Genomic DNA, 18,679 nt, shown 5'->3' with positions numbered 1-18,679 from the left:
CGACATTTCCAAAAATCACCTAAAAATTTCTACCCTGCAGCATCGTATTACCCACATACTTTTAGGTATCAAGACAAATCACCCCAAATATGAAAGCCTAGGGTCCTCTGAACAGTTTGATGCCTAATATATATAGGTGTACCCAAGCACGTGGCATATAGGGGCCCCAAAAGGAAGACTCCCATATGGTCTGTCATTTGAGGTACTGCAAAATCAACACCTTTACATCGTTTTGGGGGGGGCAAAAGTAGAAAACAGTAAGTTCACCCCAGAAAACCATATATTTTCGGAAAATACACATTCCCACGAATCCAAATTGGGTATGCATGTCTTTCTACGCCAAAGTACCAAGCCGCAAATCATTCCTAAATTTGGTGATTTTGGTGACATTTCCAAAAATCACCTGAAAATATCTACCCTGCAGCATCGTATTACCCACATACTTTTAGGTATCAAGAGAAATCACCCCAAATATGAAAGCCTAGGGTCCTCTGAACAGTTTGATGCCCAATATGTATAGGTGTACCCAAGCACGTGGCATATAGGGGCCCTAAAAAGAAGACCCCCATATAGTCTTGACATTTCAGGTACTGCAAAATCAACACATTTACATTGTTTTGGGGGGGGCAAAAGTAGAAAACAGTAAGTTCACCCCAGAAAACCATATATTTTCAGAAAGTACACATTCCCACGAATCCAAATTGGGTATGCATGTCTTTCTACGCCAAAGTACCAAGCCGCAAATCATTCCTAAATTTGGTGATTTTGGTGACATTTCCAAAAATCACCTCAAAATATCTACCCTGCAGCATCGTATTACCCACATACTTTTAGGTATCAAGAGAAATCACCCCAAATATGAAAGCCTAGGGTCCTCTGAACAGTTTGATGCCCGATATGTATAGGTGTACCCAAGCACGTGGCATACAGGGGCCCAAAAAGGAAGACCCCCATATAGTCTGTCATTTCAGGTACTGCAAAATCAACACATTTACATCGTTTTGGGGGGGGCAAAAGTAGAAAACAGTAAGTTCATCCCAGAAAACCATATATTTTCGGAAAGTACACATTCCAACGAATCCAAATTGGGTATGCATGTCTTTCTACACCAAAGTACCAAGCCGCAAATCATTCCTAAATTTGGTGATTTAGGTGACATTTCCAAAAATCACCTAAAAATATCTACCCTGCAGCATCGTATTACCCACATACTTTTAGGTATCAAGACAAATCACCCCAAATATGAAAGCCTAGGGTCCTCTGAACAGTTTGATGCTCAATATGTATAGGTGTACCCAAGCATGTGGCATATAGGGGCCCTAAAAGGAAGACCCCCATATAGTCTGACATTTCAGGTACTGCAAAATCAACACATTTACATTGTTTTGGGGGGGCAAAAGTAGAAAACAGTAAGTTCACCCCAGAAAACCATATATTTTCGGAAAGTACACATTCCCACGAATTCAAATTGGGTATGCATGTCTTTCTACACCAAAGTACCAAGCCGCAAATCATTCCTAAATTTGGTGATTTTGGGGACATTTCCAAAAATCACCTCAAAATATCTACCCTGCAGCATCGTATTACCCACATACTTTTAGGTATCAAGACAAATCACCCCAAATATGAAAGCCTAGGGTCCTCTGAACAGTTTGATGCCCAATATGTATAGGTGTACCCAAGCATGTGGCATATAGGGGCCCTAAAAGGAAGACCCCCATATAGTCTGACATTTTAGGTACTGCAAAATCAACACATTTACATTGTTTTGGGGGGGGCAAAAGTAGAAAACAGTAAGTTCACCCCAGAAAACCATATATTTTCGGAAAGTACACATTCCTACGAATTCCAATTGGGTATGCATGTCTTTCTACGCCAAAGTACCAAGCCGCAAATCAATCCTAAATTTGGTGATTTTGGTGACATTTCCAAAAATCACCTCAAAATATCTACCCTGCAGCATCGTATTACCCACATACTTTTAGGTATCAAGAGAAATCACCCCAAATATGAAAGCCTAGGGTCCTCTGAACAGTTTGATGCCCGATATGTATAGGTGTACCCAAGCACGTGGCATACAGGGGCCCCAAAAGGAAGACCCCCATATAGTCTGTCATTTCAGGTACTGCAAAATCAACACATTTACATCGTTTTGGGGGGGGGGCAAAAGTAGAAAACAGTAAGTTCACCCCAGAAAACCATATATTTTCGGAAAGTACACATTCCAACGAATCCAAATTGGGTATGCATGTCTTTCTACGCCAAAGTACCAAGCCGCAAATCATTCCTAAATTTGGTGATTTTGGTGACATTTCCAAAAATCACCTCAAAATATCTACCCTGCAGCATCGTATTACCCATATACTTTTAGGTATCAAGAGAAATCACCCCAAATATGAAAGTCTAGTGTCCTCTGAACAGTTTGATGCCCGATATGTATAGGTGTACCCAAGCACGTGGCATACAGGGGCCCCAAAAGGAAGATCCCCATATATTCTGTCATTTCAGTCACTGCAAAAGCAACACATTTACATCGTTTTGGGGGGGGGGGCAAAAGTAGAAAACAGTAAGTTCACCCCAGAAAACCATATATTTTCGGAAAGTACACATTCACACGAATCCAAATTGGGTATGCATGTCTTTCTACGCCAAAGTACCAAGCCGCAAACCATTCCTAAATTTGGTGATTTTGGGGACATTTCCAAAAATGACTTCAAAATATCTACCCTGCAGCATCGTATTACCCACATACTTTTAGGTATCAAGATAAATCACCCCAAATATGAAAGCCTAGGGTCCTCTGAACAGTTTGATGCCCAATATGTATAGGTGTACCCAAGCACGTGGCATATAGGGGCCCTAAAATGAAGACCACCCCTTGTATGTTCTGTCATTTCAGGTACTGCAAAATCAACACATTTACATTGTTTTGGGGGGGCAAAGGTAGAAAAAAGTAAGTTCACCCCAGAAAACCATATATTTTCGGAAAGTACACATTCCCACGAATCTAAATTGGGTATGCATGTCTTTCTACTACAAAGTACCAAGCCGCAAACCATTCCTAAATTTGGTGATTTTGGGGACATTTCCAAAAATGACTTCAAAATTTCGACCCTGCAGCATCGTATTACCCACATACTTTTAGGTATCAAGACAAATCACCCCAAATATGAAAGCCTGGGGTCTTCTGAACAGTTTGATGCCCAATATGTATAGGTGTACCCAAGCACGTGGCATATAGGGGCCCCAAAACGAAGACCCCCATATGGTCTGTCATTTCAGGTACTGCAAAATCAACACATTTACATTGTTTTGAGGGGGGCAAATGTAGAAAAAAGTAAGTTCACCCCAGAAAACCATATGTTTTCGGAAAGTACACATTCCCACGGATCTAAATTGGGTATGCATGTCTTTGTACTCCAAAGTACCAAGCCGCAAACCATTCCTAAATTTGGTGATTTTGGGGACATTTCCAAAAATGACTTCAAAATATCTACCCTGCAGCATCGTATTACCCACATACTTTTAGGTATCAAGAGAAATCACCCCAAATATGAAAGCCTAGGGTCCTCTGAACAGTTTGATGCCCAATATGTATAGGTGTACCCAAGCACGTGGCATATAGGGGCCCTAAAAAGAAGACCCCATATAGTCTTGACATTTCAGGTACTGCAAAATCAACACATTTACATTGTTTTGGGGGGGGGGGCAAAAGTAGAAAACAGTAAGTTCACCCCAGAAAACCATATATTTTCAGAAAGTACACATTCCCACGAATCCAAATTGGGTATGCATGTCTTTCTACGCCAAAGTACCAAGCCGCAAATAATTCCTAAATTTGGTGATTTTGGTGACATTTCCAAAAATCACCTCAAAATATCTACCCTGCAGCATCGTATTACCCACATACTTTTAGGTATCAAGAGAAATCACCCCAAATATGAAAGCCTAGGGTCCTCTGAACAGTTTGATGCCCGATATGTATAGGTGTACCCAAGCACGTGGCATACAGGGGCCCCAAAAGAAGACCCCCATATAGTCTGTCATTTCAGGTACTGCAAAATCAACACATTTACATCGTTTTGGTGGGGGCAAAAGTAGAAAACAGTAAGTTCATCCCAGAAAACCATATATTTTCGGAAAGTACACATTCCAACGAATCCAAATTGGGTATGCATGTCTTTCTATGCCAAAGTACCAAGCCGCAAATCATTCCTAAATTTGGTGATTTAGGTGACATTTCCAAAAATCACCTCAAAATATCTACCCTGCAGCATCGTATTACCCACATACTTTTAGGTATCAAGACAAATCACCCCAAATATGAAAGCCTAGGGTCCTCTGAACAGTTTGATGCCCAATATGTATAGGTGTACCCAAGCATGTGGCATATAGGGGCCCTAAAAGGAAGACCCCCATATAGTCTGACATTTCAGGTACTGCAAAATCAACACATTTACATTGTTTTGGGGGGGCAAAAGTAGAAAACAGTAAGTTCACCCCAGAAAACCATATATTTTCGGAAAGTACACATTCCCACGAATTCAAATTGGGTATGCATGTCTTTCTACACCAAAGTACCAAGCCGCAAATCATTCCTAAATTTGGTGATTTTGGGGACATTTCCAAAAATCACCTCAAAATATCTACCCTGCAGCATCGTATTACCCACATACTTTTAGGTATCAAGAGAAATCACCCCAAATATGAAAGCCTAGGGTCCTCTAAACAGTTTGATGCCCGATATGTATAGGTGTACCCAAGCACGTGGCATACAGGGGCCCCAAAAGGAAGACCCCCATATAGTCTGTCATTTCAGGTACTGCAAAATCAACACATTTACATCGTTTTGGGGGGGGCAAAGGTAGAAAACAGTAAGTTCATCCCAGAAAACCATATATTTTCGGAAAGTACACATTCCAACGAATCCAAATTGGGTATGCATGTCTTTCTACGCCAAAGTACCAAGCCGCAAATCATTCCTAAATTTGGTGATTTAGGTGACATTTCCAAAAATCACCTCAAAATATCTACCCTGCAGCATCGTATTACCCACATACTTTTAGGTATCAAGACAAATCACCCCAAATATGAAAGCCTAGGGTCCTCTGAACTGTTTGATGCCCAATATGTATAGGTGTACCCAAGCATGTGGCATATAGGGGCCCTAAAAGGAAGACCCCCATATAGTCTGACATTTCAGGTACTGCAAAATCAACACATTTACATTGTTTTGGGGGGGCAAAAGTAGAAAACAGTAAGTTCACCCCAGAAAACCATATATTTTCGGAAAGTACACATTCCCACAAATTCAAATTGGGTATGCATGTCTTTCTACGCCAAAGTACCAAGCCGCAAATCATTCCTAAATTTGGTGATTTTGGTGACATTTCCAAAAATCACCTCAAAATATCTACCCTGCAGCATCGTATTACCCACATACTTTTAGGTATCAAGAGAAATCACCCCAAATATGAAAGCCTAGGGTCCTCTGAACAGTTTGATGCCCGATATGTATAGGTGTACCCAAGCACGTGGCATACAGGGGCCCTAAAAGGAAGACCCCCATATAGTCTGTCATTTCAGGTACTGCAAAATCAACACATTTACATCGTTTTGGGGGGGGGGGGGGCAAAAGTAGAAAACAGTAAGTTCACCCCAGAAAACCATATATTTTCGGAAAGTACACATTCCAACGAATCCAAATTGGGTATGCATGTCTTTCTACACCAAAGTACCAAGCCGCAAATCATTCCTAAATTTGGTGATTTTGGTGACATTTCCAAAAATCACCTCAAAATATCTACCCTGCAGCATTGTATTACCCACATACTTTTAGGTATCAAGAGAAATCACCCCAAATATGAAAGCCTACTGTCCTCTGAACAGTTTGATGCCCGATATGTATAGGTGTACCCAAGCACGTGGCATACAGGGGCCCCAAAAGGAAGATCCCCATATATTCTGTCATTTCAGTCACTGCAAAAGCAACACATTTACATCGTTTTGGGGGGGGGGCAAAAGTAGAAAACAGTAAGTTCACCCCAGAAAACCATATATTTTCGGAAAGTACACATTCACACAAATCCAAATTGGGTATTCATGTCTTTCTACGCCAAAGTACCAAGCCGCAAACCATTCCTAAATTTGGTGATTTTGGTGACATTTCCAAAAATCACCTCAAAATATCTACTCTGCAGCATCGTATTACCCACATACTTTTAGGTATCAAGAGAAATCACCCCAAATATGAAAGCCTAGGGTCCTCTGAACAGTTTGATGCCCAATATGTATAGGTGTACCCAAGCACGTGGCATATAGGGGCCCTAAAATGAAGACCCCCCCTTGTATGTTCTGTCATTTCAGGTACTGCAAAATCAACACATTTACATCGTTTTGGGGGGGGGCAAAGGTAGAAAAAAGTAAGTTCACCCCAGAAAACCATATATTTTCGGAAAGTACACATTCCCACGAATCTAAATTGGGTATGCATGTCTTTCTACTACAAAGTACCAAGCCGCAAACCATTCCTAAATTTGGTGATTTTGGGGACATTTCCAAAAATGACTTCAAAATTTCGACCCTGCAGCATCGTATTACCCACATACTTTTAGGTATCAAGACAAATCACCCCAAATATGAAAGCCTGGGGTCCTCTGAACAGTTTGATGCCCAATATGTATAGGTGTACCCAAGCACGTGGCGTACAGGGGCCCCAAAACCAAGACCCCCATATGGTCTGTCATTTCAGGTACTGCAAAATCAACACATTTACATCGTTTTGGGGGGGGCAAAGGTAGAAAAAAGTAAGTTCACCCCAGAAAACCATATATTTTCGGAAAGTACACATTCCCACGAATCTAAATTGGGTATGCATGTCTTTCTACTACAAAGTACCAAGCCGCAAACCATTCCTAAATTTGGTGATTTTGGGGACATTTCCAAAAATGACTTCAAAATTTCGACCCTGCAGCATCGTATTACCCACATACTTTTAGGTATCAAGACAAATCACCCCAAATATGAAAGCCTGGGGTCTTCTGAACAGTTTGATGCCCAATATGTATAGGTGTACCCAAGCACGTGGTGTATAGGGGCCCCAAAACGAAGACCCCCATATGGTCTGTCATTTCAGGTACTGCAAAATCAACACATTTACATTGTTTTGAGGGGGGCAAATGTAGAAAAAAGTAAGTTCACCCCAGAAAACCATATATTTTCGGAAAGTACACATTCCCACGGATCTAAATTGGGTATGCATGTCTTTGTACTCCAAAGTACCAAGCCGCAAACCATTCCTAAATTTGGTGATTTTGGGGACATTTCCAAAAATGACTTCAAAATATCTACCCTGCAGCATCGTATTACCCACATACTTTTAGGTATCAAGAGAAATCACCCCAAATATGAAAGCCTAGGGTCCTCTGAACAGTTTGATGCCCAATATGTATAGGTGTACCCAAGCACGTGGCATACAGGGGCCCCAAAAGGAAGACCCCCATATGGTTTGTCATTTCAGGTACTGCAAAATCAACACATTTACATTGTTTTGGGGGGGGGCAAAGGTAGAAAAAAGTAAGTTCACCCCAGAAAACCATATATTTTCGGAAAGTACACATTCCCACGAATCTAAATTGGGTATGCATGTCTTTGTACTACAAAGTACCAAGCCGCAAATCATTCCTAAATTTGGTGATTTTGGGGACATTTCCAAAAATGACTTCAAAATTTCTACCCTGCAGCATCGTATTACCCACATACTTTTAGGTATCAAGAGAAATCACCCCAAATATGAAAGCCTAGGGTCCTCTGAACAGTTTGATGCCCAATATGTATAGGTGTACCCAAGCACGTGGCATACAGGGGCCCCAAAAGGAAGACCCCCATATGGTCTGTCATTTCAGGTACTGCAAAATCAACACATATACATAGTTTTGGGGGGAGCAAAGGTAGAAAAAAGTACATTCACCCCAGAAAACCATATATTTTCGGAAAGTACACATTCCCACGAATCCAAATTGGGTATGCATGTCCTTGTACTCCAAAGTACCAAGCCGCAAGCCTTTCCTAAATATGGCGATAAAACAACAGTTTTTAAATTTTTGAAAATTGCCTAAAAATATTGCAATTGGCCGCATTTATCTCACCCAATTTCTTACATACAATTCTAAAACACCATAAATACTGATGCCAATGGTCAACTGAACCGTTTGATGCCCAATATGCATTGATATACCAAGGCAGCTGGCATGTGCGGACCCAAAATGAAAATACTGCATATGATTTTTCTACGCTGCCGATTCGCCTTCTGTGAACATAGACCCTTGACTTCCTATTATGTGCCTCAAGACCCTCCTAACAGCAAAGACCCCCCCAAAACCATATATTTTTGAAAAGTACACATTCTGACGAATCCAAAAAAGATAAAGACGTCTTTCTACACCAAACTGCAAAGCTTTTCTAAACGCAGAGGTTTTTACATTTCTGAAAATCGCCTAAAATTGTTGCAGTTTGCCGCATTTATCGCACACAATGTTTTACGTATAAAGAAAAATCACCCTAAATATGGACGTCAGAGGTCTACTAAATAGTTTGATGCCCAATATGCATAGATTTACCAAAGTATGTGGTGTGTACGGACCCCAAATGAAAAACATGCCTATGAATTTTCACGCTAGCCAACTAAGCTGCAGAAAAGAGAGCCCCAACTGTGCGTTATGTGCCATAAGACCCCAAAACTGTAAAAAGACCCCCAGAAACCCATATATTTTTGGAAAGCATATATTCTGGCGAATCAAACTAAGTAAAATAAATCTTTCTATACCAAAGCACCAAACAGCAAAACTATACTAAAGATACATAAGGAACAATAATGCATGGATAAAATTGCAATAAAACCACAAAAATAGCGTAAATCAATGAAATAACAAAATAATTGATCCGGCAGCGTAATTAGTGGCCGAAATCGATTATCCAATAGTCACGCTGTCAAAATAACATGCTTTTAGGCAAAACAAACAGTACAATGAATAAGTAAAAAAAAAACAAAAAACACCTGTTTGTGAGTTTTTGTGTATACAGATCCGACTTGACAGCCCCCCTGTCAAGTCGCAGATCCGACTTGACAGCCCCCCAGTCTACCCTCCTGACTCTCTGCAGAGGCGGCAAAAGCCGCCGATGCAGAGAGAAGGGCTCAGCTGCAATAGAACGTACGAGGTACGTTTTTGGCAGCCTGAGCCCTGAACCGCCAGCACGTACGCCGTACGTGCTTGGCGGTTAAAGGGTTAAGGGGTGATATGATAACTATGTATAAATATATAAGGGATCATATAATAATCTCTTGAATGCTTTATTTATCAGTAGGTCCTTCCAGCTGTCATCCATTCCGAATTGAAGAAAGGAGGTTCCGTCTATATATTCGGAAGGGGTTTATTACAGTGAGAGCTGTGAAGATGTGGAATTCTCTCCCTGAATTAGTGGTACAGGCTGATACATTAGATAGCTTTAAGAAGGGGTTGGATGTCTTTTTAGCAAGTGAGGGAATACAGGTTTATGGAAGATAGCTCATAGTACAAGTTGATCCAGGGACCAGTCCAATTGTCATCTTGCTCAGAATTATTACATGGACAAAACCACAGTTCCTAGATATTTCTTTCTTGGGATTAACGCTTAAAAATTCAGTACACCAAGGATAAAAAAAACCCCATCTAACTTTGAACATACAAGGGCTCATGTGTTGTCCATGTGTCGGTGGCTTTCTATTATTTCTGTTATATAAAAAGGGCAAGTGTTTCCTAAAGATAATACAATTTGCCAAAAACTCTGATCTGTATCAGATGTGCATACAGCGGCCATAGAGATTGAAGCAGTAAATATTGCAAAATAAATGGACTGTTGGAGAAAGGGTAAGTACAAGCCTGTGGCTGTTCCTTTTAAATATTAACTAGATGAGTTCCTGTTGCATAGTGGTAAAATTACTGCCTACCAAGAGGCTTTAAGCGACATAACCCTGAAACCAAAATGTAGGGCTCTGAAGTTCAGCTCTGGAACGAAGAAGCTTTGATTATAAGTCCTCTGTGGGATCTTTGCAGATTGCGCTGATGATGAGATGAAGTTTAATCTCATTTTTTCCCCTCCCCGCTTGCCAGTACAGCACCACAAACCACAGTCAGTTTAAGGCAGCCTGGAAATCTCTTACATCTGGAAAAGCAATAATTCATGGGATTTCACTCGACAGTCATGACAGGCAGCAGGATGGCCAGAAACAACTGTCTCTTATGTTGTGCTATTTGCAAAAAGTCAAAATAGGAGGAGCAGGCACGGGACCACATCCTTCTTTAGCATATGCGAGAGGAACGAAATGCTTTTATTTTCTGCCAGATGCTTCATGAATAGGCCCTAAATATTACATAGACAGTAGCTATCACTTCCAAGCAAAATTCCTTGGTGTCTGCTTAGCTGCAAAGCATATGAAGGCCTATTGTCTGCCAAGGGGTCATGGTTACATTTGCAAAGATTTTATTTAGAGATATTTCACATTCTGCATTTTGATTTATAGACATTTGCACACCCCGCTGTTCCTAAATATGATACCATCATCTGAGCAGGATTATTTCGTGAAATGTATATGGGATTTAGCTCGAGCAACTTTTACAGGGAGGCTCGGAATGAGCAGCAAAGTAGCAGAATTTACTGTGGCACAGTTTGTGCTGTCAGGTTCCTGGCTGGTGTTTATGATTTCTGTGGAAGCAGAAATAAACATCTTCCCCTTAATGGCCCTCTTTATGTGTAGGCAGCAGGAGCTATCTGGTCTCTCAACAATAGCTGCTGCATTGGTTTGCCTCATTTCACATGGAAGCAATGCCTACAAATTAGTATTTCTGCCTTTCTGTCTCCCTTTCAAAAGAAGTCCAGAAAATGTATGATTCACTTGCTAATGTTTAGAAGGTTTGAATTCTTTTCTACATCTTTCGTCTGGCAGTTGCAGAAGCACTTACCAAAAATGGTCACAGCTTTAATAATCATTATACCTTATTAGGGGCTTTTTGTCTACCTTATCCCCCGTGATGCAGTCCAGACAGGGTTATGTACATCAACGCCTTGCTCTTCAAAAAACCTTTTCTTGTGTGTCAGCTGTATGCAATTAGTTCCGTTATTATGTGAGATTAATACATATACTCTTAGCTAATTATCGGTATTTGTGTTTCTATATATAAATATATTTCCTATACAGGTATGGGATATATTATCCAGAACACTTGTTCCAGGGTTACCAGATAATCCCCCCTATATTACGATAAACATACAAACATCTATACAAAAAACATCAAATAAGCCCAATAGCATTATTTTGCCACCAGCAGCTTAGTTACCTCCAAGGTACAGTTTTCCTATTACAGGAAAAAATATATTTTTTAGAAATTAGTTTTGCTTAAAATTTACTCAATAGGGGACGACCTTCCTGTAATTCTGAGCTTTCTGGGTAACAGGCTTCTGGAGAAGGGATCACATACCTGTAATGCAAAACTTACTTCTATTCTCTATATATGTATCTATTGCCGAACCAAGTATAAGGACACATCAAGACAAGTGCAGTCTGCACAGTACAATTTTCAGATGCAAATTGACATTTTTTTTACTCACAATGCAGCTCTCAAATTTTTGCTGAGGTTTTAAAAGAAATGCAAAAGGATTCTGGAACAGGACATAGGGCAGATGCAACAATGTCGAGTGCAACTATTTAGAAGTGCAACAATTGTCTTTGGTCACAGGTAGTTGCACTAATGTATTATATTTTCTGTAATTGTTTTTTTAATTATAAACTAAATTTGCCCAATGAAATATCTATCTATCTATCTATCTATCTATCTATCTATCTATCTATCTATCTATCTATCATCTATCTATCTCTATCAACTATCTATCTATATATCCATCTATCTATCTATCTATCTATCTATCTATCTATCTATCTATCTATCTATCTCTATCAACTATCTATCTATATATCCATCTATCTATCTATCTATCTATCTATCTATCTATCTATCTATCTATCTATCTATCTATCTATCTATCTATCTATCTATCTATCTATCTATCATCTATCTATCATCTATCTATCTATTTATCTATCATCTATCTATCTATCATCTACCATGTTTCAATCTGTCCATTTAATTAGCATACTTTATAAACCCTATATTTGTCATATGGAATATTTAGTTTCTTTATATATCATCTATCTATCTATCTATCTATCTATCTATCTATCTATCTATCTATCTATCTATCTATATATCTATATATCTATCATCTATCCATTATCTATCTATCTATCTATCTATCTATCTATCTATCTATCTATCTATCTATCTAAATGTCTGTCTGTCTGTCTGTCTGCCTGTCTCTCTCTCTCTCTCTCTCTCTCTCTCTCTCTCTCTCTCTCTCTCTCTCTCTCTCTCTCTCTCTCTCTCTCTGTCTATCCATCTCTATGTCTTTATCAAATATATAGACTTGATAAGGCTGTACTAGTTAAAAAAACAGTCATATAATTGTCTCACTAAAACATGTTTAGCTAACAAATGTTTTATAAAAGAATGTCACCCTGCATTGTATACACAAGCAGACAGAAAATATTTTTATTTAAATGAGACAACTGCTGTATGCCAAAGAAAAACAATCTCCTTGCCAAGCTATACATTGTTAACCTAAAATGTGTTCCATGTGGAAACAGAAAGACTGATATGACGGGAAGGCTGGCGATCTCAATTCAGCTGGCGTTATGCCTGCCATCTACACACACACACGCATTGGCTTCCAGTTTTACAGCTACAATTGGAAACACTGCACAGTTCCTTGTTGTTTTGTCTTTATTCCTTTTCCCCCCTATTTTGAAGACTTGCAGTAAATTTGCCAGTCTCCGTGCGACATGCGGGGAATTGCTCATAGTTTGTGTGGAAAAGAGAAATCCTTGCACATCAGATAACTTAAGGTGTCCATGGCGACAAATGCATTTTATTTAAAATATTCCAGAAGGAAAAATACATTGAGATGAATATCTCGTTTCCAACTATGTTCTGGCTTATATTACAGAGACAATGCACAGACAGACATTGCTGTAAACTGTCATCAGTGAAGCCAGACAGAATAAAAACCCTAATATAAATACTAGTCATGATGAGGCTAGTTTTATATGAATTGGCATCTGTTTAATAAAATGCTTTTTACAGGACAGTTCGTCACCAGGGTGTTGGCACTCTGCTGACTTTCTAAATCTATGAACTGTTTGGGATTTTTATTATAATTGTAGTTTTTGAAAAATAATTGTTCCTCATTGTCTAATGTATGGGAGATGGGAACTATGTGCAATTTGTGACTACAGTCATAGCTGATTGTTGGGTTTGTTCCTTTTATTATTATGCACATACTATTGACTCTGTACTTTGCAAATTAAGGTTAAATTATTCTTATCAGTCCCTACATCAACACAACGTACAATTTAATTTACATATCAGAGACACACACACAAGGGTCAGACACCAAATAACTCACCAGTATCTATTTCAACTATGGGAGGAAAATCACAAATGCTCTGCCTTGTTTGGAATCAAACCCATGAACTCAGAGTTGGAAAAAACAGACCTGTGCCTTCATGTTGAAATTATTTGCAAATGCAGGTTTGGTACTGTTATTTACATTTCGTGTTTACGCAAACATGGATTATATTATTATGAAGAAACAGGCAATGGGACAGATTTATTAAAGACATTTTTTTTTAGCAAAAAATGCATTTTTTTAATTGATAATCAGTTGCAGTATTTTCACTTAAATGCGATGCTTGTTTGTTTTTGAGAATTATCAATTTGTTAGAGTTCAGTGTTGGGGCTGAACTCTAATACCCCATGGAGCAAAATGACTGCCCAAAACAGTCAAACATATTGATCTTCAATGATAAATTTGTCAATAAATTTGTCAATTCATTAAACCCTTTCTTTATTTTCAGGAAAATTTTCTATGTGATAGGGAAATCGTTTAGTGAATACATGTTTTATACTTATCTATTTTATTGTAGAATTATTGTTTTCAATTTAGCCTTTTTGATGGCTAAATCAAAAAAGGCTTGTCCCTGATATTACAGTTTCTACACAAAAACCTTTAGGTACTGTATATCAGGAATCACCAGAAACCCATAGGTATGAAATGTCAAATTTGACATATTTTTGGAAATTTTAAAAAATTCACCATAACATCTGCAATTTATTAAAACAAGTTTTAGCTTATACTTCACATTGGTGAACATTCACATTGTTTCACCAAGTATAATTGTGATACTGCACACCTTGAAAGTGGGTCAATTTATCAAGAGAACCCATTTATTTTATTTCACCAAAAGTAATGTAACTTTTATTATAAGTACAGTATATAGCAGCTACTTTATCATCTTATTACCTATGTCATATTTCCCATGCCAATATTCCACATGCACTATTGCTTTATGAAGTTATTAATAAACATACATGGTAATACAAATGTGTACTTACATAAATTATATAGCGAAATGTGGGTACATTATGCTTACAATAGCATAATTGCGATTTTCAGTAAATGTGCTATGTTGCTTCAAATTATTCAAATTTGGTCAAGGAAAACATTTGCACTTTACTAAATGGTCTTTGAATATTTGGCTGAGCTTGGGGATATAGTTCAGAGGCCTCCAGAGCTAAGCTGCATATATTAACATGTTGGCATGGTTTTAGCTCTAATGACAAGTTTAGATTCTAATGCAGATCCCTTCTTTTCCCCTTTCAAAAATTCTCATGATAGGAAAATGAAAAGCAAGAAAAAATTATTAGATATCAAAAGTCCTTTTTCTTTAAAAATGTACATGCTGATATTTGTTGAACAATTGTAGACTCATACTCATAATCATTTAGGGGTATATTTATCAAAGAGTGAAGTTAGAGATTGCCCAGTCTGCTAGAGAGAAATACTGCCTCTCTCCATTAATTTCTATGGCATTTTTAAAGGCGTATTTATCAAAGGTCGAACTTTCACCTTCACCCATTGATAAATACTCTTTTAAAAATCTCATAGAAATGAATGAAGAGTGGCGGAATTTCACTCGAGAAGACTGTGGTGATCTTAGACTTCACTCTTTGATAAATATACCCCATAGAGTTATGAGTAGATGTCTACAATCCATGCAAGTTGCTTTGGCTTTAAACGTGAGTCTGAGTTTTCAGCAGTGCTGTAAATATTTTTCCTGCCTGGACAGATCCGGTTGTATTAGGATGCCCGAGAGCTTCGAATAACATCAACCGACTCTGATGCTCTCAAGGTAAATAAAAATACACTTCACTGAACCAAAAATATGAAAAAAAAAGACTGCAGCTCAAAATGATCAAAAAGGAGATTGAAGCAAAACTGGCTTAATTTAACCCTTTGAACACAGAAGATCAATTCCAGGCTTCTTTGGTATCCATAAGATAGCATAATATGTTTTAACATGATTTGCATACATGCATACATGTCATTACCTGTAATGCAGAATTGACAGGAAAACCTTTGTCCATCAGTGGGGTGTCTTTATAGTTTACCTTTATGTCCCCCCAGCATGATAATACTGTGATGCAATCATGCAGCATCGCTTTAGCCCCCTCTTCCTGCTTTCTTGAGACGTCTTAAACATTAGCACATTTCCAGCACTCTACTAGCAATTCATTCATCACATCTTTCAAGCAGAAAAAATGGCCCTCCGATACATCTCAACAATGCACCTTGTGTACTGAAATTAAATGGTAACATTGCAATATCAAAGCACTTTTGTATTTCAGATATGTTCATACTGAGTTTGTTTTCTCCTTTTAAATGCCCTCATAAAGCAGATGTATAGCACTGATACTGTAATATAATGACCAACATCTGGCAAGTAGAGATGGAAACAGAGGAATCTATCTCATAATATTTTTAAAAGGGGATTTCTCAACCCTTACTTCCTTGGCATTTGAAGCTTATATCCGCAATCCTATTTTGGTGCATAGTTTTCAGCACATCATGTATTGTAATTAGGGATACAGAGAGCTCTATTCATAACTGTATATTTGTCTGCTTCTTTTTATGTGATACAATAGCCAAAGTTAAAATATATTTGTTTTAACTAGAATCTTGCCTCTGCAAATGGTACGAATGGATACCCAGTTAGGATGGTTACATTTATTAACACTCCAACTGCTGTTTTAGCAAGTATTGTGATATTATGTGACAGAATAAAATGATCTACATAGCTGTGGAACTGATATTATGCTCCAAAATAAATAATTGCCAGCACTGTTTATAGGTGAAAAGGATAGCTGATTTTCAGCAGTCTTTTATCACTTTGCTGGGATACAGACCGTGAAATAGTCTTAAGAGGTAGATTTCCTTAGCTTTAGAAGAAATAGAGTAGAATAGAAACCAAACCTCAGCGTATACTTAAGCAATCCATATCAGCATATCATGAATATAGGTTAATACATTTTAAGTTAAGTTATGTGCAATGAGGGATCACAAATGAGAGGTGTGCTAACCCTAACATGTTTGTGTTCCAAACAATGCCTCTCGTAAGGAGACTTGGAGACCTGTTTATGAAAATTCAAGTTTGTAAATTTTTTGAGACTTTGTTTATTTGAATAAACTCATAATTTTACCAAATTCAAATGTTTGATTGTCTATTATTAGCACAAATGTTTTTAATTTGAAGCATTGATAAATCAGCCCAATTGTTTATGTCTGAAGTACTTTTTTTTCCTGAGAACCCACCAGTGGATTAATCTGCTATATTTGACTTGGATTTCTTCAACGAAAATAGTATCAGAAGCTGGTAGTGATGAGCAAATCTGTCCCAAAGCCACAGGAAAATTCATAAAACACAATGAAGCCAAAGCATTTTTTCACTGCATTTTTCTATGACGGAAATTTTTGCAAAATTTTATAGGCTAATAGCAAAGTGTGGAATTTTGACACAAATCCATGACTGGCAAAAAAAAATACACTCATCAATAGAGACTGGAGTCTAAAGTTACTACAAGAGAAAATATGGGGCTTGTACCCTTGGTAGAGGTGAAATAGGCATAGTCTGAAAAATTTTGAGCATATCCTTATTTGCTATCCTAGATATTTCTAGTTTGAAGGGCAGTTTGGGTTTATATTAGGGTAGATGGATATATAATGACCCAGATATTCTTGAAACTATAGAAAGATGACTATTGCAACGATATTTTGATATCACTTATGTGGAATCTTATTATGAGGTTATCGGGCCTGAAACAAGTGTTGTAGCACAACTAAAATGTCTAAATGTCTAAAATCAGACATTTAAGAACTATGAAGTATTCAGCCATTTATAATTTACAGCTTATTATACAGTGGGCAAAGGGATTGCTTAATTGTTTTGACCATGCTCAGCCAGAAAGGAAATACTTTACTTTCATTTTTCAAATGTAACCCTGTTTAGTGCAAGAAATAGCAAAAACCATGTATTTCCTAATTTAAATAATAGGCAAATTGTAGAACTCATGATGAAAGTGGGGTGTAGTGGCCATTTAATTATTATCTACAGTATAACATTCAAGAAGGCCTTTATAACTAAATGTGATGAAATCTGACTCTAGGCCTATAGCACAAGTTCGTTGAGTTGACCACAGGAGTTTCTGCTGTCACATTTTCCCCATGCTAAAAATGTAGAGCCAAAATGCCTCTAGAGCTAATTGTGAAAATGCTGTATAAACCTTAGCATGAATAATTGTCAAGTTATTAATATCCATAGGTGTGTATTATTGTATTTTAAAGCAAACATCAAGAAAATGCATTGCATTTTAATGTGACTTATTTTTGTTGGGGTAGAATTACTCAGGCATTAGGGGCAGTGTTACCAAAATGTGAGTTAAGAGCTCACCACATAAAAATTGGAATTTTTACAAAAATATTTATCAAATAGTCAACTCTCACCCACTCACCCTCTCAACTCTCACCCACTGATAAATACACTTGTAAAAATCCTATAGGAATAAATAGAAAGTGGGTGAATTTTTTGTGGTGAGTAGAGCTTTTTTTCGGCAGTCATGGATTCACAGGGAAATTCTGCATTTCACCATCTGCGAATTTTTTCGCGAAACTGTGGCAAAAATTTACAGTGGAAAATTTTGGCAAGACAAAAAAGTCACAGAGACAAAAATTTACTTCAAAGCGCTTCGCAAATTTTTCATTGTTTCATGAATTTTTCCACAAATTTTTCAGTGAAGAAAAATGGGACAGATTCGTTCATCACTAGCGGTGAGCACATTTTGATCAACCATTTTGATTAACGTAATCTTTAAAAACGAACCCATACAATGTTTGGGCTGCACATGATTTGGTGGAAATGAAAAATAAAATATTTCTTGATAACTCGGCAATATGCAGTTGTTAAGATGTAACAGTTACATCCTATAAGAAAACAGTTTCTGTTAGAACGATGGCACATCTGATCTCTATTGGAAGTTTGAGTTTTGTAGTTGGAAACTAATTTGATGGGTTTTGATTTCAGAAGAAAAATGTTACCACCTAAGAAATTGGAAATAAATACTCACCCGTTGTTAATGTTGCATAAACGACTTTGTTAAATGGAAAATGTTGCAGTTTTTTCCCCACAATGTGCATT

Source organism: Xenopus laevis, chromosome 6L, assembly GCF_017654675.1.
Source record: "Xenopus laevis strain J_2021 chromosome 6L, Xenopus_laevis_v10.1, whole genome shotgun sequence".
Taxonomy (NCBI): domain Eukaryota; kingdom Metazoa; phylum Chordata; class Amphibia; order Anura; family Pipidae; genus Xenopus; species Xenopus laevis.
The sequence above is the reverse complement of the archived record's forward strand: the minus strand, read 5'-3'. Positions refer to the sequence as shown.